Genomic DNA, 27,227 nt, shown 5'->3' with positions numbered 1-27,227 from the left:
CCCATCCACATCCACTGGGGAGGGGGTAGAAAGAGCTCTCCATCAGGCTTCTTTTAGTCCCCAGAGCCAGTCACACGGCTCTGCTCCCCTTTGAGGAGGCAGCCAGAGCACAGCAGCTTCCCCCTCTACACTCCCAATCCCCGCGGCTGAGCATCCCCTGGGGTGGCTGCCCCTTCAAGCTCCACAGCTTCCTTCTGTCCATATCGAGTGTGCGCTGCAGTCTGGGTTTCAATGGGAGCAGAGCCCCCATTGTGCTCACTCAGCCCTGCCAACACCTGGTATCTAACCCCTGGTATTGAATGGATGTTCCACCCAGTCTCAGCCTCAGCTCTCTCCTCAACTCTAAACTCCTTCCTCTTAGGGTGTCCGTCTTAATGGACAGGCCAAGGAGTCAGGACCCTCCCTCAATTCTAGCTTGACCTCAGGCCCAACCACATCTATCCACTGCCCTTCAGAGCAGCCACACCCCGGTGAGGCCCCAAATTCTGGGTCATGTTCTCCTCTTGGTCCTGATGGCGCACGCCAGCCCTTGCTCACCGCGGATCCACTGCCTCTGTCTCATCCTGCTGCTCAAATGGATTCACTGAGCAGATTGGCACAGGCTTCCTGGAAAGCAGTTCGCAGTTGGAGCAAGAATCTAAAAAATGTTTATACCCTTTAAGTCAGTAATTCCCTTTTGGGGAATTTATACAAGTGAAGTGACCAGCTATGCAGATAGTGGTGCATAAAGATGTTCACTGAAGGGTTGTTTATAATAAGCATTAGGAATAACGTAAATTTTCAGCAATTGGAATATGGCTCAGTAAACTATGTTATTCCTACATAGTCAAATATGATGAAGCCATTTAAATGCTCTCCGTGGAGTTTTATAATGAGGCAGGAGATAATTTGAAGTGACAGTGCACAGGAGAAAAACCGTAAGGGAACACACCAAAATGTTAGCAGTGGATGCTTCTGCTTTTGTGCATTTTTCTGTACTTTGGACAAGAGGCAACTCCACCTAATGTCTGGCCCGTGTCTTTGGGAAAGAGGGGCACGTTGATCCAGCAAGGGTCTAGAGGCATGGATCCGATTCAAATCCTGGCACCACCCATTGGCCATGACCTTCAATTCATTAATTAAGTTATCTGAACTCCAGTGTCCTCAGTCACCAGGTGGTGCTGGCACCCAGTTCCTGGGGTTGTGAAAGAATCGCTAAAGGAACCCCCAGGTGTCCAGCAGCCCAGTAGGACTGAAACATGATAGCCATCCTGGACTCTGGCCACCTCCTGCCTTGCCACCTGTCTCCTTGCTGGTGGGACCTGCCATGGAGACAGGAATGACCCCGATTCAAGAGAGCCATTCAATCCCCATTTCCATAGGGGGACATGGAGGTTTGAGGTCTTAGTGATTTGCTCAGGACCACAGAGCTAGCCAGTGGAGGGGCAGACATGTGGGCCCATGCAGACAGAGCAGAGAGAGGGAGCATGGGGAGCCAGGTGCCACAGTGGCTTGGCAGGGGTCCTCAGACCAGAGCCACGCCACTGTCCAGGGCAGGTTCTGACCGGTGGCTGAGTCAGGCTGTCCTGCCAGCTGGGGTAGGTGACTACCCCCAGGGGTTCCCAGGGGTCTCTCACACGCAGAGTTTCCACTTTACACTCAGTGGGCCCCATCAGCCCCCATCAGCTCCCAGGGGAGCCACACAATTTTCCATGTGATGCAGAAGAGGCATTTTCCTCTGGCTGGAGACTCAGCCTGTGTGACTTGGGGTTTTCCAGCATACCCAGCTCGAATTGCAATGCCTGCCCCTGGGAATGCCTGTTCATTCAGAATGAAGAGGTGCCCAGGTGACATAATGTATCATCAAACGCCTGTCGAGCCTACTGGGGGCCAGGCCCAGTGCACACAGTGGAAAATGGCCACATTGCGTGAGGAGGCACTGCCTTTCAGCTATGCTTCCTTCCACGGTGGCTTCATACACAGTCTGACCCTTCCTGGAGGAGGCACGCGTGTCCACCAGCAGCGCCACGCCGAAATTCCCAGCTTTTTCCTCCATAGCCCTAGGGAAAGCCCAGGAATGGAATGTCTTTAGCTGACAGGTCACGTGTTCATCCCTGAACCACCCCTGTAGACAGGGCTGGGATGTTCTGATGTGCCAGACTGGGCACGTGTCTCCCATGGGTCCAAGGACTGCATGTGGGAGGAGGGCTTGTTCCAAAATAAGGGGAAGCATCCCACCTACACCCTGAGCTTGACCTTGGGGAAGCAGGCTTGGTTCCCCTTTGAAGACCTGCACCAACCCCCAGGGAGCCCCACGCACACTTCCTACCCTCGTGGCCTCAATTTTCTCATCTGCTAAATGGCTCACCTCATCAGGCCACGCAAGGGAGAATGTGAGGCTCCAAGACAACCTGGCACACAGTAGGTGCTCATTAAACACTAATGCCGCCCTCCTGGGCTCAGTGCTCTGCACACACCTGCCAAAGAAGCAGGTCACAGCCGCTGGAGCCATCAGTCTGCAACATGTTTTTTCTAGAAGGTTTTATGTGAACTACACATCCAGGAATGAAGTCACTGATCAATAAACCACAGCAGTGACCCCTCAATTAACAAATACTTATCAGTCTTAGAAACAGAATTGCCATTTTGCAAGATAATTGAGCACCAATGACCAGAAGCATACTCTGCTTTGAATAAGGACCTGAAATATGACTGGCATCCTCAAAGCATCAGCGGAGTACTACCCCAGCCTCAGGGCCTGGGGTGATTTCTGCATCATTATCACAGGGACAGCCAGGCAGGAGCTGAGCCCTAGAACCCACAGGATAAGGATGTGGGGCATCATGTGCTGTGTTGGGGATTGACATGTTTCTGGTCTGTGTCTCTGAGGATGTGGGTGGTGGTGGGGGGGGGCAGGGTGCCTTGGTTCTGAAGCTGAGGGGCAGAGGCCAGAGCAGACACCAGCAAGAGCAAAGTAGGCCTTTTTTTTTTTTTTGTGGTACGCGGGCCTCTCACTGTTGTGGCCTCTCCCATTGCGGAGCACAGGCTCCGGACGCGCAGGCCCAGCGGCCATGACTCACGGGCCCAGCCGCTCCGCGCACGCGGGATCCTCCCAGACCGGGGCACGAACCCGCGTCCCCTGCATCGGCAGGCGGACTCTCAACCACTGCGCCACCAGGGAAGCCCCCAAAGTAGGCCTTTTAACAGAAGGAGAAACCAAGGCTCAGAGGTGAAAAGGGCAAGAGCATACAGTGAGCAGACTACAGAACCAGGGCTCCAGGTTCAAAAGAGGCTTCGTCTCAGCTAGAGGGAGCTTTCCATGAACATTTGTCAGATGTGTGTGTGTGTGTTGGGGGGAACCTCCAGACACAAGAGCAACAGGGGACTGGGCAGGGAAGTGAGAGGGGGGATTTAAAAAGGAAAGGTAAAAAAAAAAAAAGGTAAAAAAGAAAAAAATTAATTAAAAAAAATAAAAAGGAAAGGTAGAGGATTTCCCTGGTGGCACAGTGGTTAAGACTCTGTGCTCGGGCTTCCCTGGTGGCACAGTGGTTGAGAGTCCGCCTGCCGATGCAGGGGATGCGGGTTCGTGCCCCAGTCCAGGAGGATCCCACATGCCGTGGAGTGGCTGGGTCCGTGAGCCATGGCCGCTGGGCCTGTGCGTCCAGAGCCTGTGCTCTGCAACGGGAGAGGCCACGACAGTGAGAGGCCTGCATACCACAAAAAAAAAAAAAAAAAAAAAAAAAGACTGTGCTCCCGATGCAGGGGGCCCGGGTTTGACCTCTGGTCAGGGAACTAGATCCCACATGCATGCTGCAACTAAGAGTTCGTATGCCACAACTAAGGAGGCCACGTGTCACAACTAAGGAGCCCATGAGCCACAACTAAGGAGCCTGCCTGCTGCAACTAAAACCCAGCATTACCAAATAAATAAATAAGTAAATAAATTTTTTTTTTAAAAAGGAAAGGTGGGCTTCCCTGGTGGCGCAGTGGTTGAGAATCTGCCTGCCAATGCAGGGGACATGGGTTCGAGCCCTGGTCTGGGAAGATCCCACATGCCGCGGAGCAACTGGGCCCGCGAGCCACACTTACTGAGCCTGCGCGCCTGGAGCCTGTGCTCCGCAACAAGAGAGGCCAGAATAGTGAGAGGCCCGCATACCGTGATGAAGAGTGGACCCCACTTGCCACAACTAGAGAAAGCCCTCGCACAGAAACGAAGACCCAACACAGCCATAAATAAAATGAATTTTAAAAAAAAAAAAAAAAAAAAAGGAAAGGTAAAACTGACCAAATTTTAAAATATTAAGAAACAAGATCAAAAGGCAGGCATTTCCTTGAGGAAAAAGATTCACAGCAGATACAAAAGGTAAGGGGAGTTATCATTAATATGCAAAAACTCATATGAGTCAATATGGGTTCAGTATGAGTGGAAAAGTCCAAATTCCCTAAAGAAAAGAGAGTGAAAGTCGCTCAGACAAGCACAGAAAGTCACAGAATGTATAGAACCACAGTTTCATCTCACCAGGAACTCTCATAAGGCAATTAAGACAAACAGGCATCTTCACATGGAGATTAGCAGTCCTGGTTTAATAATAAGGCCCAGTGCAGACAGGCAAGCTGTGAGCAAGTCGGTTGGTCCAGCCTTTCAGGAAAGCAGCTTGGAAAAGCCTCACACTTATTCTTACTCTGATTCACTTTTGGGATCTACCCTGAGGAAAGCAAAGATTTAGACCTAGAGTGGTTTACTTTAGAGTTACTATAAGTGCCAAAAGATTGGAAATGACAAAGTTCCAGGGGGAGGCCTGGGTAACCCTTCATTATCCTAGGCCAAGGGGTTTATGATCACTTGTTACTGCAGCAAATGTGGACTGATACACTCCACACTGGATTCCTGGCACAAGAAAGTTTGGTGTATCCTGGAAGCTCAAGGAGCAATTGTTAAAAGAGCAAATAAAGGAATGATCTCAAAGAAAATACACCAGATATCAGCAGTGGTTATTTCTATTTGGGTGAATGCCATTTTTTGTTTTTATGCCTTTCTGGCAGCCACAGCTGTCTCACAGCTGTACCATGCACTCACCTGCCTGGCCAACCCTGAACCAGCTGCTGAATCAGAAGTTTATGCAGGGCTTCCCTGGTGGCGCAGTGGTTGAGAGTCCGCCTGCCGATGTAGGGGACGCGGGTTCATGCCCCGGTCTGGGAAGCTCCCACATGCTGTGGAGTGGCTGGGCCCGTGAGCCATGGCCGCTGAGCCTGCGCGTCCGGAGCCTGTGCTCTGCAACGAGAGAGGCCACAGCAGTGAGAGGCCCGCGTACCACAAAAAAAAAAAAAAAAAGAAGAAGTTTATGCATTTGTAACTGTGTCAGATTTTGTCAAATCACTCTCAGGAGAGGTTGTACCAATTTACACTCCCACAGTGATGTAGATGTGCCCACAGAGCACGTTAATTGACTTTTGCATTAGGAGAAACGCCATATCCCAGGAAGGCTTTAATTTCCATGTCTCCCATCATGCGTGAGCTCAGCCTCCGCCCATGGGTCCAGACCAGTTTTCTTTTCTTTGAGCTGTACTCATAGGGGCTGACGTCTCCCTGCCCTGCCGACCCCCAGAACACCTTCACTCAGCTTCTGAGTGGCTGGCTCTGTCTCCTCCGTCAGCCCTAGGGTCAGAAGTCACCTCCGCAAAGAGGTGAGGTCCCTGAGGGGCCCACAGCTCTGCCTGAACTCATTCTCATCGAAGCATCTGCTTCTCTGTAACAGACACTCAGGTCCCAGCCCAGGGACCCTGCCCCTCTGGTGCTGGTACCTCCATCTTCCCAGCAGGCCCTGAGCCAGTTGGAGATGAATCTGTGCTAACTGACCCATCTCACTCTTCTGAGCTCCCCACTGAGCAAGGCCTTTAGCCTCAAGACAGAGGCCTGTATGTGGCCATCAGGAGTGTGTCCTGGACTCAAGTCCAGCCCTTGGGCCACTGTAGGCCACACCACCCTGAGGGAGAGATGCCTAGGCTGGGTGCCCTGCAATAAGTTCACCTCTTGGGCCTCAGTTTCCTATCTGCCAACCCCCAATGTCACCACAAATGTGACAGAGCAGACATCTGCAGTGCTTCCAGTAGGCAGCCTAGGCCAGAACATAGGAGGATTGGTCACTGCAGCTCTAGGCAGCTAAGGACCATGCCCCTGAGCTCTCCATCCTCCCCCAGATTATGCTGGGGCTGGGTCAGCGTCTCCCCTCCCAGGGCCCACTGTCAGCCTGTGCCATGGTTGGGGTGAGGGCTGCTGGATTGATCAATTAATCCATGCCTGGTCCCTGCCAGCCAGACCCCCCACTCTGTGGTCCCCATGGCTGCCTGCAGCCCATGCCCGGCTCCGGTGGTAGACGCCAGCGTCCTCCACACCACATGGACCGATGACTGTGGGTAGTGTTGACTAGAGTCCAGGGTGTTCTCAGGGTGGCACCTGGGGAGGGGCCAGCATGGTCCAGGGGTGCACAGGGACCGGCCATTCACAAAGCACCAGCACCAGCATTCACTCACGGGGTCCAAAGGTAGACTGGCCTATTACCACACCCCCAAAGGAAGTGATCTCCGCAAGGGCAGGGACATCTATCAGGTCACCTCAGCTGGGTCTCCATGAGGCTGCATCCTGCTCTCTTCAGAGTGACCCAACCCCCTTCAGTCCCTCCCTCCCTGCAGCCCGGGCAAGCCAGGGCGTGAACACTTGCTTTGAGAGCAACAGCTTGGGACTCCATTCACAGCAGCATTTTAATCCCACCTTTTCCAACAAGAATACAGCATAGGACTCAGCATTCCAGGAGCCCAGCAGGTCTCTCACACTCCACTCCCTGCCTGTTTCCCTCCACATGGAGGTGTCAGCTTCTGTGTCCTCAGAGGCATTTTCTACACATGGACCCTTTCCCTCCTGGGTTTGCCCAAGTGGGGGTAGGCCAGGCACATTGCTGCCTCACTTTCCTCAAAATTCTGGTCATTGGTTTGTCTATTTATATTGTAAACACTTTCTACTGCAAAATGCAAAACAAACCCAGAAACATGCATTAAACAGCCTAAAGAATCACTACAAAGTACACACTCACATGACACCTGTGGTGAGGCCAGAACTCTGTCCTCCTTGGTCCTGACACCCCAGGGGTGGCCCCAACCCTGCTTTCACAGTAATCACAGCCTGGATGCTGCTTTGTTTTCTGTCATTTTGCTACCAAATGAACACCTGCAAACCTTGCAGATGACTCTGCCAGGGCAAGGGCAGGGCAGGAGAGGCACCAGGTGAGCCTTTCCAACCTCAAAACCACAAGGGCCCAGGGAGCCTAGCTCGAGTCTGAACGCCCTGTCTGCAATGTCATGGAGCAGGGCCTCATGCCCGGAAGTCCTGCTGCTGCTTCCACTGACAGTGTCCATGAGGCCTGTGGTCAGTGTGTAGGTGCCTGCAGCACGGAGGACCATGGCCCTATACTCCGTCACTCAGGTGACACTGATGGGCTGTTTGGGGAAGGTTGCTCAGAACATCCTGGTGAGGCTTCCCACACTTCCCTTGGGCCTGTGCCAGCAGGGGAGCTGCTCTCATAGTGGGCAGTCCTGGGGGGGCCGTCCCACTACCCCCCGCCCTCCCCGGGGAACCTAGGCCAGCCAATGGGCGATTGGACCTTGCTGTATTCACGCTCATTAAAGACCATCACTTCCAGTTCACCTTCCTCTGTTGATGGCCACGTGGCATTTTGTTGCACCATGTGCCATGTTTATCTTCCCAAGCCATGTTGTGGGCATTTTGGTGACTCCACCCTCTTGCTTCTACAAAAACAGAATAACCTCTGGAAGTGCAGCTCATGGGGTAAATGCCTAGACGTGGAGTCAGCTAGCCCCAGCACCCCTATCCACACCAGGGTCCCATCCAGGTCCCCAAACTCAGCTGAAACTAAAAAAGCCTGTAGGCCTTGACTTTCACCAGCCTGCCCTGCTGAAACGGGAGGCCACACCTCAACTCTTCAGGGTCTTCACATGGTCCTCCCACTGGCAGTGTGGAGGCCAGAGCCAGCTCTGTGAACTCTCTCACAGATGGGGCCTCTCTCCCTCAACTCCCACCTCGGAAATCACCTCGCACCCACCTTTTCTAGTATTTAAGGCATTTTCTTTGAGATAAGTGCTTGCAGCCCCATAAACATCTGCTACTTTTTCTCTTATGTCTTGACTGAAGCAGTGTGCTATCAGAGAAAGTTCTGAGAACGGGACTTCACCTATAACCCCAACACCCAACCTGACAGCCACCATGCTGCACTGTGTCCCCTCTAGACTATTCATGGGCACATGTGTTTCAAAGTGTGTTCATTCATTCCTTCAGCAAACACTCACTAGGTCTTTCCTAGTGGGTCCAGGACCCAGCCCAGAACAGTCTAGTCACTGATGAGGTGCAAAGACCAATTCCCACCTGATCCAAGCAGTGTCCATGCTCATCGCCGACTCTGCAGGTTCCCTGTGGAGGGCGGCTGGGAGGTGAATGGTTTCCCTGGGAGGACCCACCCTGCAGCCTTGCACCCTCATCTTCTTCCACAAGAATTTAACACAAATGGCGCAAGGCCCTGCAGCCACAGGTGGAGGCAGCCAGGAGGCTCAGTGGTCTTGAGCGGGTGGTGGCACCCCTCTCCAGCCTCGGTTTCCCCACTTGCAAGGTGAGGACGGGCAGATGAGTGAATGAATGTGGTAGTTTCTGCTCTAAGGATTAGAGGATGGAAAGAAGGGAAGGAGGGAGGGAGGGAGGGAGGGAGAGACACAGAGAAGGAGGGAGGGACACAGAGAAGGAGGGAAGGCAGAAGGTGGAAGGAAGGAGGGAGGGAAGGGAGGAAAGATGAATAGGCAGAAAGACAGGATCACAATCTGTTAAGGATAAACTAGGAAGTTGCCACCGTATGGTCAGCTGTAAAACCCTGGACAGGTTCACTGACCTCTCTGAGCTCTCCTTGTTGACCTGCAGGATGGAAACTATAATAATAGAGGGGAAGATAGCTTACCCTGATTCCCAGCACCTGGAGCTCCCAGACCCGGCACTGTTCTGGCACTTTTCTTGGCTGTGCACTTTAAGAAGCACGCCGTGGTGCTCAGTGCCCGGTCACGGTCAGCTCGTGATATACACCCCGCTGTGCTGGGCTCCTCAGGGTGGGGAGGTGCTGCTTCTATCTGACTTCACCCTAACCTCACTGCGGATCAGCAATTCAGTCACAGGGCCAATTAAAAAACAGTGTTTATTTGTTATTTAGTTGAATAACTTAATCTACTCTGAGGTACTGTGTGTACCTCTGGAGATATTTTTTGAATGCCTGCATGTTGTGCATGACAGAGAAAATCAACATCATCTGGTCCAGCCCCCAGCTGATACAGGAAGCCCCTCCCCAGGACCTGAGGGGTGACAGCCAGCCCTGCTGGCATCTCTCCAGGATAGGAGCACACGGCGTTCAAGATGCCCAGACTTACTGCAGACCTGATGTTCCTGTGCTGTAACTGCCCTGGGACAGCCAAGCAGGGTCCCAGAAACAGTGAATATCCCCACCCCACCTACATAGCCGGGCCCCCAGCTGTGCTCTTGTCTGCCACATTGCAGTTCTCCATTACATCCCCCCACCTAGCCCCAGAGAAAGAATCACAGTGCAAAATGAATGAGGACATGAATTTGAAAGAAAGCTGAAAATATGTGGAAACTGGGCAGAAATGTTTAAGAATGCCCTGGGTTGGGGGGGCCAGAGTTGCAAGGACATGACCAACCCTCAGCCACCATATATCACACTGAGCAAGAAAGACTTTTTTTTTTTTTTTTTTGTGATATGCGGGCCTCTCACCGCTGTGGCCTCTCCTGTTGGGAAGCACAGGCTCCGGACGCGCAGGCTCAGCGGCCATGGCTCACGGGCCCAGCCGCTCCGCGGCATGTGGGATCTTCCCGGACTGGGGCACGAACCCGCGTCCCTTGCATCGGCAGGCGGACTCTCAACCACTGCGCCACCAGGGAAGCCCAGAGATGTGGTTCTTAATGAAGCTGGTCAAATTCTGCACTTGCTGCATATAGAAGAGCTCAGAGAGCTGCAGACAAAAATTAATGCAGCCAGAGTGGCTGTTCAGGTGATTACTGCTGATCCATAGACAGACCATAGACTGGAGAAAGTTGGAAGATGAACATTTTAGAATTTTAGCTTGCCCCTTACCTAGTACTCTCTGGCATATATTTAGAAATCAAATACCACATTTTCAATGGAAGAATCCCAGAAATTTGACTATGTTCTAGAGAGCTACCATCACTGCCTTTTCTTTAATAAAGTTTAGGAAAGTGGAAAACAAAAAATAGATCCTGTACCCATCAGGCAATCACTCACCACTCAGGGCCCCCCAGACCTTGACAACCACAAATCTACTTTCTGTCTCTGGATCTGCCTATTCAGGACATTTTATATAAATAGAATCATACCATACATGACCTTTTGTGCCTGGCTTCCTGCACTGAGCATGTTTTCCAGATTCATCTACATTGTAGCATGTACTGGCACTTCACCCCTTTTATGGCTGATTAATATTCCATTGTTTGGATATACCACATTTTGTTTAATCCATCATGCAATGGTGTACGTTTGGGTTGTTTCTGTTTTTTGGCTATTATGAACATTCGTGTACACGTTTTTGTATGTATCTAAGTAGAGTTGCTGGGTCGTAAGGTAATTCTGTGTTAACTGTTTAAGGAACCACCAAACTGTTCTCCACAGTGGCTGCACTATTTTATTTTCCCACCAGCAGTGTATGAGGGCTCCAATTTCTCCACATCCTCACCAACAGTTATTTTCCTTTTTTTCTATTATAACCATCTCAATGGGTGTGAGGTGATATCTCACTGTGGTTGTTTTGTTTGTTTGTTTGTTTGTTTGTTTGCAGTACGCGGGCGTCTCACTGTTGTGGCCTCTCCCTCTGCGGAGCGCAGGCTCCGGACGCACAGGCTCAGCGGTCATGGCTCACGGGCTCAGCCGCTCCACGGCATGTGGGATCTTCCCAGACCGGGGCACGAACCCATGTCCCCTGCGTTGGCAGGCGGACTCTCAACCACTGCACCACCAGGGAAGCCCCTCACTGTGGTTTTGATTAACATTTGTGATGTTGAGCATTCTTTCATGTGCTTACTGACCATTTGCATATCTTCTTGGGAGAAATGTCTATTCAAGTCCTTTGCCCATTTTTGAATCGGGTTGTCTTTTTGTGGTTGAGTTTTAGGAGGTCTCTACATATTATATTCTGGACACTAGACCCTTGTCAGATCTGTGAATTGCCAATATTTTCTCCCATTCTGTGGGTGGTCTTTTCACTCCCTTAATAGTGTCCTTTGATTCCAAAAGTGTTTAATTTTGATGAAGTGTATCTGTTTTTCCCTTGGTTGCCTGTGCCCAACAAAACCTTTGACTAAATTCTCCACACCCCTCAGACAAAGTCCTGTGCCCTCTCCCTGCTCAGTCTCCTGGACAGCAGGTCCATTCTCAGACCCTGGTGCGCTGCGCCCCCTGGTGGTGCCTGGCCGTTCAGGACACGTGGGCGATCCAGGCAGCAAGGCACAATCAGGCTCTGAGGGCATCAACGTTAGATGTGACAAAGCAACATCTGTGCTCAAGGCTACTTTCTTCCTCTGGGAAGAGAGAAAGAGGAAAACATTGCCGCTTCCCAGTCCCAGACACATTTGACCACTGACCATCTCTCTTTGTATCCTGCCCACTATACTGTGAGTTGAAGATTCCAGTCCCCACTCTACAGAGGAGGAAGCTGAGGTTTGGGGAAGTGCAGTCAGTGCTCAAGGTCCAGAGTTACTGATGGAGCTTCAGGGACGAGCTGACTCTTTCATTTATTCTTTCAACAAACATTTGTGAGGATGCATCCCCACAAAGACCCCAGCTGAGCCCTGGCCAACTCAGTCAGGGACAGACTTAACAGGATTAATGCCATAGGGAACTTCAGGCCAGGACCCCGAGGATCCTGGCCTGGGGTCTGGGGTCAGCGTTTGGTGGGGAGCGTGGGAGAAGGGATGTCATTGTTCCGGGACTGGCAGCCCAGAGCTGAGTGCTGACTGAAGAAACCCTGGGAGGGAGACGTCAGAGGCCTCATTGGTCCTGCTCCTGCTGTGAGTGGAACCCATTGCCCACGGAGCTCCCGAGTCCCCCGAGAGCCGGCCAGGTGAGCCCCATCACCTGACAGAAAAGTCAAGAAAAAGTGCAAAGTGCAGGATGGTGAGAACGCAGCCCTGCCCTCATCTGTGTGTATGGACAAAGAACCTTGGTCTGTGTCTGCTTCACTCCTTCCCAACAAGAGATTCCAGAAGGAAACCCAAGACCCAAAGGCAGTGGTTTCCTGGGTGTGGGGACACTGAGTAGGTGGAGGTAGGCATGAGGGGAGGCCTTCTTAAAATGCCTGAGTCACTTGAATATGACTTTTCAAAAAATAAATTAAAAATAAAAAAGAATGATCAGAGTGTCCTAAAATTGATTGAGGTGGTGGATACACAATTCTGAATACACTAAAACCACTTTAAGTGGATAAAATGTATGGGGTGTGGATTCTTTCTCAAGCAACCTGTTAAAAAAGGGGAGGGCTTCTCTAGTGGCGCAGTGGCTGGGAGTCCGCCTGCCGATGCAGGGGACGCGGGTTCATGCCATGGTCCGGGAGGATCCCGCGCGCTACGGAGAGGCTGAGCTCGTGAGCCATGGCCCATGAGCCTGTGCGTCTGGAGCCTGTGCTCCGCAGAGGGAGAGGCCGCGACTGTGAGAGGCCCGAGTACCGGGGGGAAAAAAAAGGGGGGGGGGATTTTCTGTGGTCCTGAATGTTCTCCGTGAAATGGTGGGAAGGAGGGCACGAGTAGTGGGCTTCTACTGGCACAGACGGGCTGGGGCACCTCCACGCATAGATGTATTTGCAGGCTCAGGACTCCCAAGGGGTGGCTGAAACACAGATTCTTGGCTCTCTCCCAGACCATCCAACTCAGCAAATCTGTAACAGGGGCCTATGAATCTGCATTTCTGAAGTTTCCTGATGATGCTGGGCTGGTCCTGGGACCCACTTTGAGAATTGTTGGCCCAGACAACCTCTGGTAGCATTGGGTACCTCTGGGGGCAGGTGTGAGAGGGAGAGGTTTCACCACACACCGTTTTGAATTTCATACTGCGGGATCAGGCTACTTAACAAAAAATACATAAATAAGATTTAAACTTAAACAATGGTTAGAACTTATCAGAATTAGGTGTGTGTTGGGCTTCCCTGGTGGTGCAGTGGTTGAATCCACCTGCCAGTGCTGGGGATGCAGGTTCGAGCTCTGGTCCAGGAAGATCCCACATGTCGCAGAGCAACAAAGCCCATGCGCCACAACTACTGAGCCTGCACTCTACGGCCCGTGAGCCACAACTACTGAGCCCACGTGCAACAACTGTGAAGCCCCTGTGCCTTGAGCCCATACTCCGAAACAAAGGGAAGCTACCGCAATGAGAAGCCGGTGCACCGCAATGAAGAGTAGCCCCCACTCGCCACAACTAGAGAAAGCCTGTGGGCAGCAATGAAAACCTAATGCAGCCAAAAATAAAATAAATAAATTTATCAAAAAAAACCCATTCTAACTTTAAAAAAAAAAAGGAATTAGGTGTGTGTAGCAGAGATAGCTAAGTGCACTCCTTTCTCTTCCTCTATCATAGAAACTTTAGCTGGGAACATGGATAGATACCTGGAACAGAAAGTACATCTCCCTGATTCCCTTCCATCTAGGTATAGCCACATGGCTAAGTTCTGACCCTAGATGTGAGTGGAAATATCCAGAAACTTCTAAGAAGTGTCTTAGAGAGTTCCCTGGTGGTCAAGTGGTTAGGCCTCAGCATTTTCACTGGCATGGCTCTGGGTTCAGTCCCTGGTCAGGGAACTAAGATCCCACAAGACTCACAGCGTGGCAAAAAAAAAAAAAAAAAAAAGCAAGTGTCTTAGAGTGTAGGATGCACACTTCTTTCTCTCTTCCTCCTTCCTGCTGGATAGATGCAAGCAGATGGCTGGAATTCAAGCAGCTATTTGGGCCACAAGGTGGAGACTACGTATTGAGAACAGCAGAACAGAAACTGGGTTTCTGACAGCATGGAACTGACACACCAGGCTCATCCTGCTTGCCTTGGGACATTCTCTACATGATAAGAAAGAACATCTTTCTTGCTTAAGCAACTGGTATGTTGGAGTTTGTGTTACTCATAGTCACACTTGCCCCGAGTAATACAGCATTTAAAGTAACTGGCACAGCATCTGGCCCATCACAAGCACCCCAGCTAAGGATCCTACCCAGTCACACATGTATGACGGGAGTGGAGTAGAAATGAACCCAGGCCTGTGAGCCTGGGAGGGAAGCTGACACAAAGAAGACCATGAAATTCCACTGCTCCACCCCAGCCCTGGCCCAGCTATTGGTCATTGGTCCTTGGTCTCTGAAGGCCAACACCTAACAAAATGACATGTGTTAAGCCACACATTTTTCTGACTGTATGTTTTGCCAATTCAATTAGATTTTCCTCTTGTTGATATTGGAGTGAGTCTTCATTTCCTGACCATCTGCTGTTTGGGTGACAGGAAAGCCCTCTGAGTGCTAGAGGAGAAGCCCAGATTGAATGTGCTCCACAGACACCCCAGGAGCAGAGGGACTGATGGCGGTGTTCCCGGGGAGGTCCCGACAGCCACGCCACACACAGGGAAGCTCAGGCGCTGCCAGCCCCCAGTCTGAGCCTGCGTCCAGAGTTCTTCCCACTTCAGATGCTCGTAATATTATTCAGTTTAAAAAGGAAGGAAATTCTGATACATGATGCAGCATGGTTGAACCTTGAGGACATTATGCTAAGTGAAATAAGCCAGTCATAAAAAGGACAGGGCTTCCCTGGTGGTGCAGTGGTTGAGAATCTGCCTGCTAATGCAGGGGACACGGGTTCGAGCCCTGGTCTGGGAGGATCCCACATGCCGCGGAGCAACTAGGCCCGTGAGCCACAACTACTGAGCCTGCACATCTGGAGCCTGTATTCTGCAACAAGAGAGGCCACCATAGTGAGAGGCCCATGTACCGCGATGAAGAGCGGCCCCCGCTTGCCACTAGAGAAAGCCCTTGCATAGAAACGGAGACCCAACACAGCAAAAATAAATAAATTAATTAATAAACTCCTACCACCAACATCTTCTTAAAAAAAAAAGACAGATACTGTATGATTCCATGTGTATGAAGCATCTACAGTCATCAAATTATAAAAACAGAAAGTAGAATGTGGGGGAAAGGGAATGTAGAGTTAGTGTTTAATGGGGACAGTTTCTGTTTGGAATGATGAAAAAGGTCTAGAGATCTTTTTTTTTTTTTTTGCGGTACGCAGGCCTCTCTCACTGTTGTGGCCTCTCCCGTTGCAGAGCACAGGCTCTGGACACACAGGCTCCGCAGCATGTGGGATCTTCCTGGACCGGGGCACGACCCATGTCCCCTGCATCGGCAGGTGGACTCTCAACCACTGCACCACCAGGGAAGCCCATAGAGATCTTCTGTACAGCAATGTGAATACACTTAACACTACTGAACTGCACACTTAAAAATGATTAAGTGGTAAAAAATAGATTACCTACCTATATCTATATTGATAGATCTCTTGTATCTCATTGGTCACAGACCTTCTTGGAGAGTATCTCTGTGACTGTGTCAATCTGTGTCCAGTCAGAGGGTAGGGACCACACAGTAACCTGAATAGGATGTCTAATAGGCCCAGTTAGTAAGTACTGATGAGACACAAAAGAAAGCTCTAGGGAACCCAGGGCTGAGGGAAGGCACTCATGGAGGCCAGATTGGAAGGAGCTAGGCCTCAATGGAGAAGGCATGCCTGAGCCCACTAGATGTCAGGGAAGTCTGCTGGTTTGTGTGGGCCAGGCTGGTCTGCAGCCACCATGGCACAGGCGCTGTGCCTGGTGGCCAGGTACATAGCAAGCTCAGGGCATCAGGATGCAGGTGGGGGCTGAGTGGGAAGGCTGAATCTAGAGACCTTGGAAAGGTAATCACCTTCTCATTGTGGGGCTTCTCATTGTGGGGGCTTCTCTTATTGTGGAGCATGGGCTCTAGGAGCGTGGGCTTCAGTAGTTGTGGCTCATAAGCTCTAGAGTGCAGGCTCAGTAGTTGTGGCACACGGGCTTAGTTGCTCTGCAGCATGTGGGATCTTCCTGGACCAGGGCTTGAACACATGTCGCCTGCATTGGCAGGCAGATTCTTAACCACTGTGCTACCAGAGAAGTCCCTTGTGCCCATTTTGAGGCCAGCTATCTCACTCCCTAAATTTGCTTTAGAAATTTATTCTTTAAAAATGTCATGGGTACGTGCAAAGATTTAGGTACCAGGAGAGGATGATCACTGCAGTATTGCTTTTAGAAGCAGAAGAAAAAGATGGGGGGACATAAATTCCATAAAGTTGAATAAGGCATAATATGACATTAAAATAGAATTGTATGCAGTTATATGCTGCAGAAGAATTTTTATGACACGGAAAGTTGTGTTTATAACATAATTAAGCAACAAAATAACATAAGTAGAATGATTCTGTCGTGTAAAGAACATGTCTTTATAAAAAAGCATAGAAAAGGTATGAAAGGCTATACGTCTGGGGTAATTTGGATTATAAATGGGCATGTATCCACGCACTCCCCTTCAAATGTGAGTGGAGGACACTTTCCTACATGTTGGTCTTGGGCTTGGCCAAATGGCTTGCTCTGGCAGCAGCATCAGTAGCCGATTCCAATCCTAAACCTTCAGAGGACTTGCATGCTCTTCTTGCCAATCTGGGAGCTCCAGACTCCCAACAGGAGAGGAGCATGCCAAGGAGCATGTCCCAGGAGAACGGGAGACATGCGGAGCACACCTGGACCACACCTGAAGCTGAGGCTGAGCCCCATCCAACCCACAGGTGCAAGAGCAAGACGTACACCCTCACCCTCCTACACCTCCTAGTATTCACGATGGCTGTGACTGATGATACAACATCAAACTAGGAAAAGCTGTTATTCCTGCATGATAGAATCATTTTCTTTTTTTCCTCTTACCTTCATTTTCTAAATTTTCTGAAATGAACATAATATTATATTAGTATATTAACTAATTATATATTTTATTCAATATATTCATTATTTATATAATACATTACATTTTATTATTTAATTATATTATTTATAATATTATATTATATTATTTATATAAATTTTTATTGTTTATTTAAATGTTTTTATTAGTTTATATAAAGAATGTGTGCATGTGGGTGTATGTGTAAAACAAGGTTTTGGGAAGTTTAAAAAGAAAACCTTGCCCTTAAGGCCACCCTGTCTCTCTGTTCCCTGCCTCCTGCAAATGCATGGTAACTACTGATAATCACAAGGCACATTTTGATATCCTGTCTTTTCTTTGAAGTTACATTGTAAACACTCTTTTTGTTACTATATGCCCTTCATGAGTAACATTTACAGTGATGACAGAATATCCCACCAAGTGAATATAACAGTATTCTCATGTGTTTTACCTGCTGGAAATTTAAGTTACAGGCATAACTTGTTTTACAGTGCTTTGCTTTATTGCATTTGTAGATACTGCATTTTTCACAAATTGAAGGTTTGTGGCAACCCTGCATCAGATGATAGTTAGCATTTTTTAGCAATAAAGTATTTTAAAATTAAGGTATGCACATTGTTTTTTTAGACATGATGCTATTGCACACTTAATAGACTACAGTATAGTATAAACATAGCTTTAATTTGCTCTGGGAAACCAAAAAATTTGTGTGACTCACTCACTGAGATGTTCATTTTATTGCAGAGGTCTGAAACCAAAGCTGCAATATCTCCAAGGAGGTCTGTATTTTGGAATTGTCGTTTAGTGAATGTGTGACCATGAAAATATTCAGGCATGTGCATTGTGTTTTTCCCTTTGCTTCCCAAAGATAAAATCACAGACTTGAGACACACAGGAGGGGATGAATATTTTACTCCCTCTTGATATTATTTAAAAGTTTGCCTTCCAGAAGGAATCAGCCAATGTACCTCTCCACCAGCTGTACTTACAGGTGTGCTGGCCTGCAGAAGACACCACAGATCACCCACTGCATGTCCCTCAGATCACCCACTGCATGTCCCTCAGGAAATGAGGCCTGATTTGATTCTGGAGTGTGAGGGGCAATTTGCCCATCCCACCCTGTATCTATGTATAGCTAATGAGATGTAAGCAGAATTACTGAGTGAGTCATCTGGAAAGCTCCTTAAGAGGGGATAACTGGAAATGAGCCCTTTTTACCCCGTGTCTGCTTTTTGTTGTGATGGTTGGATCGCCAGCAGCCATCTTGGGCCATGAGGCTATTTTGAGGATGGAAGTTCCACACTATGCAAGGCAGAAAAGAAAGATCCCCCCACTCCCTCCTGCTGAGCTGACATTGCACTGTTGCATATCCCAGCTACTCTGTGGGTTTTGTGAAACTGTGTGTGAAGTCTCTATCTCATTGTATTATATGCCTATCTCATTGTATTATATGCAGGCAAGACTGAACTCTCCTACAGATGTCTGGAGTAAGCTATGGTGTAGTGTTTTTGGGGGCACATAATAAGCATGTTACAGCAGAAAAAAAAAATAATACTGTGGAGGAGCCATGCCAGCCTTAGATTTCCTGTCTCCAGGCTTGTTTCAATGTGAGAGTAAAATAAATCCAGTATTAGTTAAGTCTTTGAATTTTAGACCTCTATTACTAGTAACTGAGCTACTTCTTAACCTCTCCAGAACATTACTAGCATTGGCTTTAGCACATTACATTTTTAAAAATTATGTATAGGTGTCAAATGAGACTTAATTGTTGCTTAATTGTGCATTTTTGGAGGAACATTACAGGCAGAAGGAGTAGCACAAGCAAAGCTGTGCAAATTGGGAATGACAGCCATTTTCAAAAACACAACACTCACTTCCCGGAGCATGACACCGTCTGATTTCATCTTACTGAGAGGGTGTCAGGTAAGACATAAATGCACGTCATTCCCATCATGGAGAACCATTGAAGCAGAGCATCCCTATGGAAACTCAACCTGTGTTTTCATGTCTCCAGTCTCTCTCTCCTCTCTTGCTCCCTCTCCCCCTTTTCCCCTCTCTCTCTTAACAGTTTTAGCAGGAGAGGGATCAGTGAGTCCCCTGCCCAGGACAGGGTGAGTAACTCACATAAAAAGGGACAGGTTGCACAGCTTGGAGAAAGAGCTGGAAAACTGACACCCTCTGAGCAGGAGAGCCCAGCCCTGCTGGCACTCTGTGAAAGGCTATTTCTCTCCTCCCTGCATTCAGACGGAGACACACCATCCAGCCCAATAAATGCCCCTTTGTGCTGGATGGGTTTCCATCAACTTATGAGATGTCTTTAATGAGAGCTGGTTGTACTCTGCCCGGCCTCTGCCCAGCAACAGGCCTGCCAGCCTGGACACCATAAGAGCCAGCAACAGGAGATGGACGTTTTGGGGAGACACCCCAGAGTTTTTAGCATCTGCACAGTGCAGACAACATCCACGGGCTGGACAGGCAGCTGGCCCCATGGAGAGAGGCCAGAGGGTCACATGCAGTGCCTGGCTCTTGGACCTGCCTTGAATATTCCGCTGGAGGCCCCAGTGGTCTGGTGGTTCGGCCCCCAAGCAGTGGTGACCCCAGAACCAGCCCCTGGGGTAAGCCAGCTCCCATCCCACTCCATGTCAGACCAGGAGGACACACCTGCTTCCTACCTGCTCCTGAAGGGACAAGGGTCCTTTTCTTGGGCAGGCCAATTCACCCCTCAAACCTCCACACCCTCTCCCTTAGATGGGAGGTAGCAGTTGTGGAATTGAAATGGAATATCTCAGCATCCAAATTCTTCTGATCAGCCTTAACTGAAAGCAAGGAAAGAACCAGGGGTTAGCCAACCAAACAGGATTCAAGAGAAACTTTAAAGAAGAGGCTGTAGGGACCAACATTTTCAGACCGAAAAGCACAGCCCAGGCATTACAGCAGGCAAGCAGCGGCCAGAGGGTAAAGGGCAAGTTAAAGTGAAACCATCCTGCTCCCTCACCTCATTGCCCTACAGTTGTTCTTAGCAAACAAGGTCCTCTGGGAACCCCTGTCTTTTTGACAACATAGGCTTTACCAGGATGAAGGCAGCCTTGTTATCTGTTGGACCAAATCTGCTCAACAGCTGTGAGAAATGACCGATGACAGGACATCACCTGGTCACAAACCCAGCCAGCATGAAAACTGTGTCAGCTGACCCTGGAACCTATACAGGATCCCTCTTTAGGACTCTGTTCTTCATGGATTTATGCAAGTAAAATAACTAAAAATGGTGTCTTTGCAGTATAGTCATTTCTAACATGGTACACTGAGGAGTCAATTTTTCCACAGCAGAAGACACATGCCCCGTGCTGAGGGGCAATTAGTGAGTGCATCTGTGCAAAGGTGCCAGGACCGTGGCAGGTGCTCAGAAGTGGGGTCTTTTCCCCTCTGCACCCTCAGTCAAATCCACTTGACTCCAATTCCAACCTTGGGGCTCAGAGTGGGGTCCCCAAAGCAGCCACACCAGCCTCCCTGGGACCTGGGTAGAAATGCAGGGGGTGGGCGGCAAGTAATGTCCCTCAGCAGTTCTGATGCTGGCCTAACCAGGATCAGAACAAGGACACCCCTTTGGATGGCACTGCATGATGTCCAGCAGGCACAGGGGCCAACCACTGTCCCCTCCCCACCTAAGAGAAGGAGAGATCTATGCTTGGGCTCAAAGCCCCCACCCTGTTGTGGCTCCTAGGGCATTTGCAGGAGTCTCCCTAAGGAAAGTGAAGCCATGGGTCAGCCTGAGATCTGAGGTGGGCCACCCTTCTCCAGGGTAGAGAGGAAAGGGCCTGAGATGGCTGAGTGCTCCTGCGGGACTCACCCCAGCCTCGCGGTAGCTCCCAACACCCATCGGGTAGGTGGGGTGGACTCAGGAGACCTGGGTTCAAATCTTAGCTCTTAGAGCCTTAAGTTTCCCCACATGCAGAATGGGTTCATAGTGAGATAGTACACACCAAAGCCCCAGACCAGGGTCCCTTAGCAACGCCTGCTGGTTCTATCCTTGGCTTCTCAGTGGCAGTGTCTCTACGTGTCCACAACCTGTGGAAAGCTGTGGGTACTAAAGGAGACAGCCCCCAGCCTGAGCCTTCAGAGCCTCAGTGGGGGTGGGGGTCGTGGAAGGTGGTGGGAAAGACCTGGGGATGCAGAAAGCATGCGCTCAGGGGCATCTGGAGGTTTCCTGGAGTAGGCAGCCCCCAGACTTGGATAATGAGGAGACTGACCCTGGGCCAGGAAAGGCAGGGGGCTTCGGGCTGGGTATGTGCGGGCCCCACCAGTCCCTCAGCAACTTTTCTCTGAGCACCTGTGTAGAGCTTTCAGACCCAGTTTACTATGGAGGAGCCATCACCTGTCCACAGGACCTCCTCATGGCCTGAGTTTGGGCCTTCTGCCCAGATGGCTCCCTGGACAGGCCAAGGCTAGCAATCGATCTTCGGGAAAGGAAAGGGGGTACTTAGACTAGACCTGACCTGCCAGCAGACACCTCTTTGCCAAACCTCAAGCCACCTACCCCAGCAGAGCTCCAGACACCTGTCCTCACTCCCACGCTCGCCTGTGGCCCAGTGGCTTTGTGGTCTGAGTCAGCGGTCAATGTCAGAGCCAAGAATATGGAGCTCCATCATTAGCGGTTTGCAAAGCACAGGCTTGGCCGAGCCAGCTAGGCTGAGGGACTCCTGGAGACTGGACAAAGCACACATGGCCAGGGCATGCCCCGGGCAGCCACCAGGTGTGGGCTGAGGGTCAGCAGTACCTGGGGTTTTGCGTCTGTGGTTGCAGCGGAGGGGGCAGTCAACACACAAACAGCAAGCATGGTGCTTTCAGGAGCTGACCCAGGGCACGGGGTAAGGGAGGCCAGGGGCTACTGCAGACAGGTGGTCTACTATCAGAGGTTATGAAGAAGCTGGCCATATGGAGACCTGGGGGTAGGATACTCAGGTTGGGAATATGGGGAGTGCAAAAGCCCTGAAGTAGAGATGAGTCCAAGGAACAAACAGAAGGGCAATGGGGAGGGTGAAGAGAGGGGAGGATGTAGGGGTTTCGGTTGTACAGGTTCCAGGAGTGAGGATTTTCATCAGAAGACTTCAGAGGGACTTAAGCTGGTCAGTGATATAATCTGATTTACTTTTTCAAAATAGGATTGTGGGGAGGGATGAGTGCTTTAATCTGTTATATGTCCTGTGTTTATAGAAAAAAAAACTATTTATCACTGAAAAATATAACATATAAAGACTAGGACTGAGATCAGCTGTATCAGGAAAAAACCAAAATTACAATACCCTAAAACAAGGTAGTGGTTTTTTTTTTTTTCACATTTAAGAAGTATTGAAGTGGGCAGCCTAGGGAAGGCCTGTGATCCAAGCACTGGGGACACAGGCTCCTTCTGTCTTTGGCTCTGCTGTGTGAGACGCCTATGCCCAAAGTCTCATGGTCCAATATCACTGCTGGAGCTCCAGCCATTACAGCCACATTCCAGCCAATGCAAAGGCAGAAATAATAAAGAATGGCATATGCCCTCTGTTTAAGGTCACTTCCCTAATGTTGCACACCCCTTCCATTGCCAGAATGTAGCCACACGGACACACTTCGATGCAGGAGAGGCTAAGAAATGCAGGACAGACCCCTATTCTGGGAAGCCATTTGCTGAGCTAAAAATCAGGAGTCTGTAACTAAGAGAGAAGGGAAGAACCAATAGTAGGGATGACCACTGTCCCTGCCACCTTTGCCCTGCTCCTGGGGACAAGGACTTTGCTGGGCATAGATACCCACAGATGGCAAGTGAAGTCAGCCCCTCAGGGACTGGGGAGAGACCAATGCACAGACAGGCAGGACAGATAGGTGGATCAGGGCTCCACAGAGGAAGCTGCATCTCACTGTTCTCTCTCCACAGTACTGGGTGGGCACCTCCAAGCCAGCTGACCTGCCTCTCACTCGCTCTGTCGATAGCTACATGACAGTCCAGAACATGATGAGCATAACTCATCGACTACCTCATCGGGGGCACTCACTTTGTTTTGGGGTTGAGGGCCTTACTGTGTGACTTTGGGCATGTCATGTCTCACCAGAGGATCAAGTGAGGTGGTGCATATGCCTGCCTGGGTGCCCATCTCATGCTACTTAGTCCATTACCATGCTTGACCCAGGCATGTCTGCATGACCTTGGCCAGTGCCTCCCCACCCCCGTCTTTAAAACGGGTGATGACACAGAACCTCCTCACAGGCCTGGCCTCCTTCCTCTGTCCTTCTGGAAATGGGGTGGCAGCCCTGCCCTGCCTCCTGGCTCTGTGCACTGAACTGGTGGGAGCAGTGGTGCCTGGAAGTGCCTGACAGAAATTCAGAATCCTAGGCCCACCCTACTGCCATGAGATGGTTCCCCTCAGGTGGGTGGCGGGCAGGCAGGCCACCAGCTCCCAGGGAGTGCCCATTGCCCCAGGCTGTCCTCCTCCCGCTCTCCCTGGTGGTGGGCATGTGTGGGCCAGCCTGGGCCCTGGCAGAGACAGGAGCTATAGCTGCAAAGCCAGCCTCCCAGGGTAGGGCTGAGCACAGGCCTGCTTCACTCAGCCTGGGGCACCTCAGACATGCCACACCACGTTTCCAACCTTGGTCTCTCTCTCTCTGTAAAATGGAAATGCCATCTCTGCCTCCTTGCCTCTCAGGAATGGAAAAGGGCAAGGGATTCAGCCACTTTCGAAGGTTCCCATTCATGTAGTCTATCTGAATGCACATCTTCCCAGATCCCAGGTGACACAGTCATGATCTCCCCACAGTAATTGGGGGACACAGGCAATGTTCATCCCCCTCCTGGTGGTGTGTTGGGTGAAGTGGGGCCCAGGCCCTTCTAGCCATGAGACCCCCCATCCCTCCTGATGAGGAGTGAAGCGGGTCAGGCATCCTGGTCTCTGTCTCACCCAGGGCATGAAGCCACCGCCCGAAGAGCCACCAGATTCTGGGGCCTGTTCTGGGTGATGTGGCCCTTGGCTATCACTGGCCAGCAGGATTTCAGCACCTGCTCAAGGTGGCAGCATGAGGAGGGGGCTTAGGTCAAGGCCACCATCACCCTCACTGCCGGGAGCTGGTCTGGGCTTCACCTGGGCTGGGTCAATTCATCTTCACAGCATACCCATTTTACAGACAGTAAATGTATCCCCAGTCACACAGCACGGAAGGGGCAGGTGAACTCAGCATCATGCTGCATGTGTGTGTCTGCACATGCAGCCTCTCTATCACGTGTGTCTCTCTGCTGGAGAATAGCTGCTGGCCCTGTCCCTCCCCAGCCCACCCCGTCTCCTGGGACATTACCCAATGGTCACTTCCCCATGGACTCAAGCCTCATGGTCAGCATCTGAGAACCGGCCTTGGACAGTCATGCTGGTCTCTCCAGCATTAGAATTTGAAACCAGGTAGATGTGGGGACACACGGTAGGCACTGCCCCTTTCAGTCTGTCCTGGGAACAATCTGGTAAACAGACACAGCATAGGCAAATGAAAATGACAAAGCAGACAGGGGAAGTCCTTCCCTGAGGACAGGCATGCCTGGAGAATGAGAGGGGCTGACCAAGCCCCCCACAGGTCTACCCTGGGAAGATGAAGTGCCTGCCTGGGTCCCTGGTGGTCAGTACAGAGCACAGTTACAAACCCAGGTCTAAATGCCCAATTATTCCACCATGATCTTTCCTGGCTTCCACCTTTTGGACAGAAGGAATAATGAACCTCAGCACAGAGCTGCCATGTGGCCCACACGAGAGACCCCTATGACACCCACCGAAACCCTCTCACTCAGCAAACAGGCAGGAACAAAGCCCTCTCCTCCTGCCTCTCTTCAGCTGCCCCACCCCCACACCTGGGGCCTCCACTGCAACCTCAGAGCTCTCTCTCCTGGCTGCCCTCTCCCTGGCCCCTCCAGGAGCCAGCACTGCCCCTAGGGCAGAAAGGCTAGTGCTTTTGTATGAAAAATACCAACTTAAAAAATCTGGATTTCCAGCTGCTCATGAATAGTTAGCTATGGGTTATGTGAGAATAACAGTAACTACTACTTGTAATGGCCATCATGCCCAGGCCTGATCAGACCCCCAGTAACTGCTGTGTCCCCACTCATGGTGGCTTTGTGAACTAGGACTGAGGCAGTAGCCACCTCTGTGAGTCTCAGTTTCCTTAGCTATGAGGTGGGCCAACAGCAGTTCCTCCTTCATGGGATGGCTGTGTGTGGGCAGAATTGATGTCCCATTGGGATGCATTGGGCCCTCAGCAGTGCTGCGACTGGGCAGGCCCAGCCCACACCTGCACAAAAGGGAGGCCTGTTGGTCTGAACTGTGGGCTGCAGGACTTCAGGGCTAACTAAGGTCAGCACAAGCTCCCAGGGCAGCCCATACAGACCCTAGACACTAGGCCCCCACCATGGGTAGAGCATTGAGGAATCAAATCCAAACACCTCATTGAACAGAGAAGGAAACCAGCCACATCATACAGCGGGTGAGTGCCCAGCTGGGTTCAGCCAGTGCTGTGGGCACCCCACGGCCCCCAGCCTGTCCCCCACCACAAATGGTTTGGACACGCCAGCAGGTCAGGAGGAGGACCTGGAGCACAGTTTAGCGGAAGATCCTTTTTCTGATAAATCTCCAGGGTGACTTGCATTTTCCATGCCTTCTATTTCACTTTCAAAACTCGCTCTAGCACCGGGGGTGAGGCTCTGGGCAGGTGGAAACAAGGAGGGTCCAGTGTGGAGGGCAATCACAGGTTAGGCAGGCACTAGGTTACAACGCCCATGGGTGCCCACCTGCTGGCTGGGTAGACTAGCTGGGAGAGTATCCAGTCCACTCTTACAGGACTGCACAATCTCCCCAGTTCTGAGTGTGGCCCTCCTGGGTCTCTTCCCAGCTGTGCCTCAGTTTCTTCCCATCATGTGAGGGGGTAACACCTGCTTCCCAGGGCTGTAAGACAAAAAGTGATGCACCTGGCCCCATGCAGAGCTGTCCCATGCCACCTCCCACCTGCCCCAGAAGTCCTGTTCCAACCCACAGCACCTAGAACAGGGCATGGCATACAGCAAGCACTCTGTGGTTACAGGATGAATGAATGAGCCTCCAGCTCCAGGCCAATGTAACTCACTATCTCCTGACCTTGGGCACTGCTGCTTACCCTCTCTGGTCTTTGGTTTATGTGGAGGGGGAAGGTCATGCCCACATGGCCTTGGTCTCCCTCGCAGGCAGGGAAGCTGACGCACAGAGGTCAAACCACCTGCCTGAGCCACTCTGCTGAAGACATCAGCAGACACCGTGAGAGAGAGCAGAAAAGGGGCAGGGGTGGGGAGGGGGAGGGCGGCGCGACTAGCAGGAGTGAAAAGCAGGTAGGCCTGGGAGCCAGGTCAGGGTCAGGACAGGAGAACACAGAGGCCTGTACTTTCTCGAATACCTGACCGGGGAGATAATGCCTGGCCCCTTCGCACCTGCCTGGCTTCTGGGAGAGGCCCGCGTCCTGGCCGACAGAGCCAAGGGCTGGAGGAACCTACACGCTCAAGCCACCCACAACGGCTGGCACGGGCACAGACAGGGTGCCACCCCAAACAAGGGGGCCCTGCCTGAAGACACAGAGGCTGCTTCATGAGGGGCAACGGCGGGCACTGGCACAAAGCAGGCCCAACCTGTGGTGATCCGCTCTCTGCCTCCCCGCTCCCTCCCCTCGTGAGTGCGTGGGAGGCCTTCATGCCCCCATTTCCTAGACGAGAAGGCCGAGGCTCAGAGGTTGTGAGACCCACACGACTCGTTGACTCAGGTTCCGGGTGCGGGGCGGACGATGTGTTGGCGAGACCTGCAGTGGGGCCCCCGGGTGAGCCTCACCCCGTTAAAAAAAACAACAACAAAACCCACACCCGCGGGAGCGCCCGCTCGCCTTCACAGCGCGTTCGACAGTTAGCAAAGCGGCCGGGGAAAGGCCGGTTCTTGTCCTCGTTTTATGGATTAAAAGTGTCCACGACAGGAGCACAGAGGTCGACGTACTTTACCACGAACACGCGAGGTCCGGGGCCTAAGTGTGCCGAAACGCAGCGCGGGATCCCGCGGCCGTTGCCGCCCACGCGGGGAAGGAGAGAAGTAGTCTAAGACCTACCAGCAAGGCCTCC

At 51.1% G+C, this 27,227-nt stretch overlaps 1 long non-coding RNA gene across 1 annotated transcript; it reads right to left on the bottom strand.

Moving 5' to 3' along the window:
- Positions 1–1,971: 1,971 nt before the first annotated feature.
- On the bottom strand, positions 1,972–27,222 carry LOC136794654 (uncharacterized). Its single transcript, XR_010841726.1, has 4 exons — positions 27,106–27,222; positions 19,765–19,908; positions 5,057–5,251; positions 1,972–2,039 (listed from the first exon to the last, which is right to left on the bottom strand). It is a non-coding gene; the product is annotated as an uncharacterized lncRNA (long non-coding RNA).
- Between the last annotated feature and the right edge of the window lie 5 nt (positions 27,223–27,227).

The sequence above is a fragment of the Kogia breviceps genome, chromosome 8, assembly GCF_026419965.1.
Source record: "Kogia breviceps isolate mKogBre1 chromosome 8, mKogBre1 haplotype 1, whole genome shotgun sequence".
Lineage (NCBI taxonomy): Eukaryota > Metazoa > Chordata > Mammalia > Artiodactyla > Physeteridae > Kogia > Kogia breviceps.
Note: the sequence above shows the minus strand (reverse complement) of the source record. Positions and strands in the feature narration are given on the sequence as shown.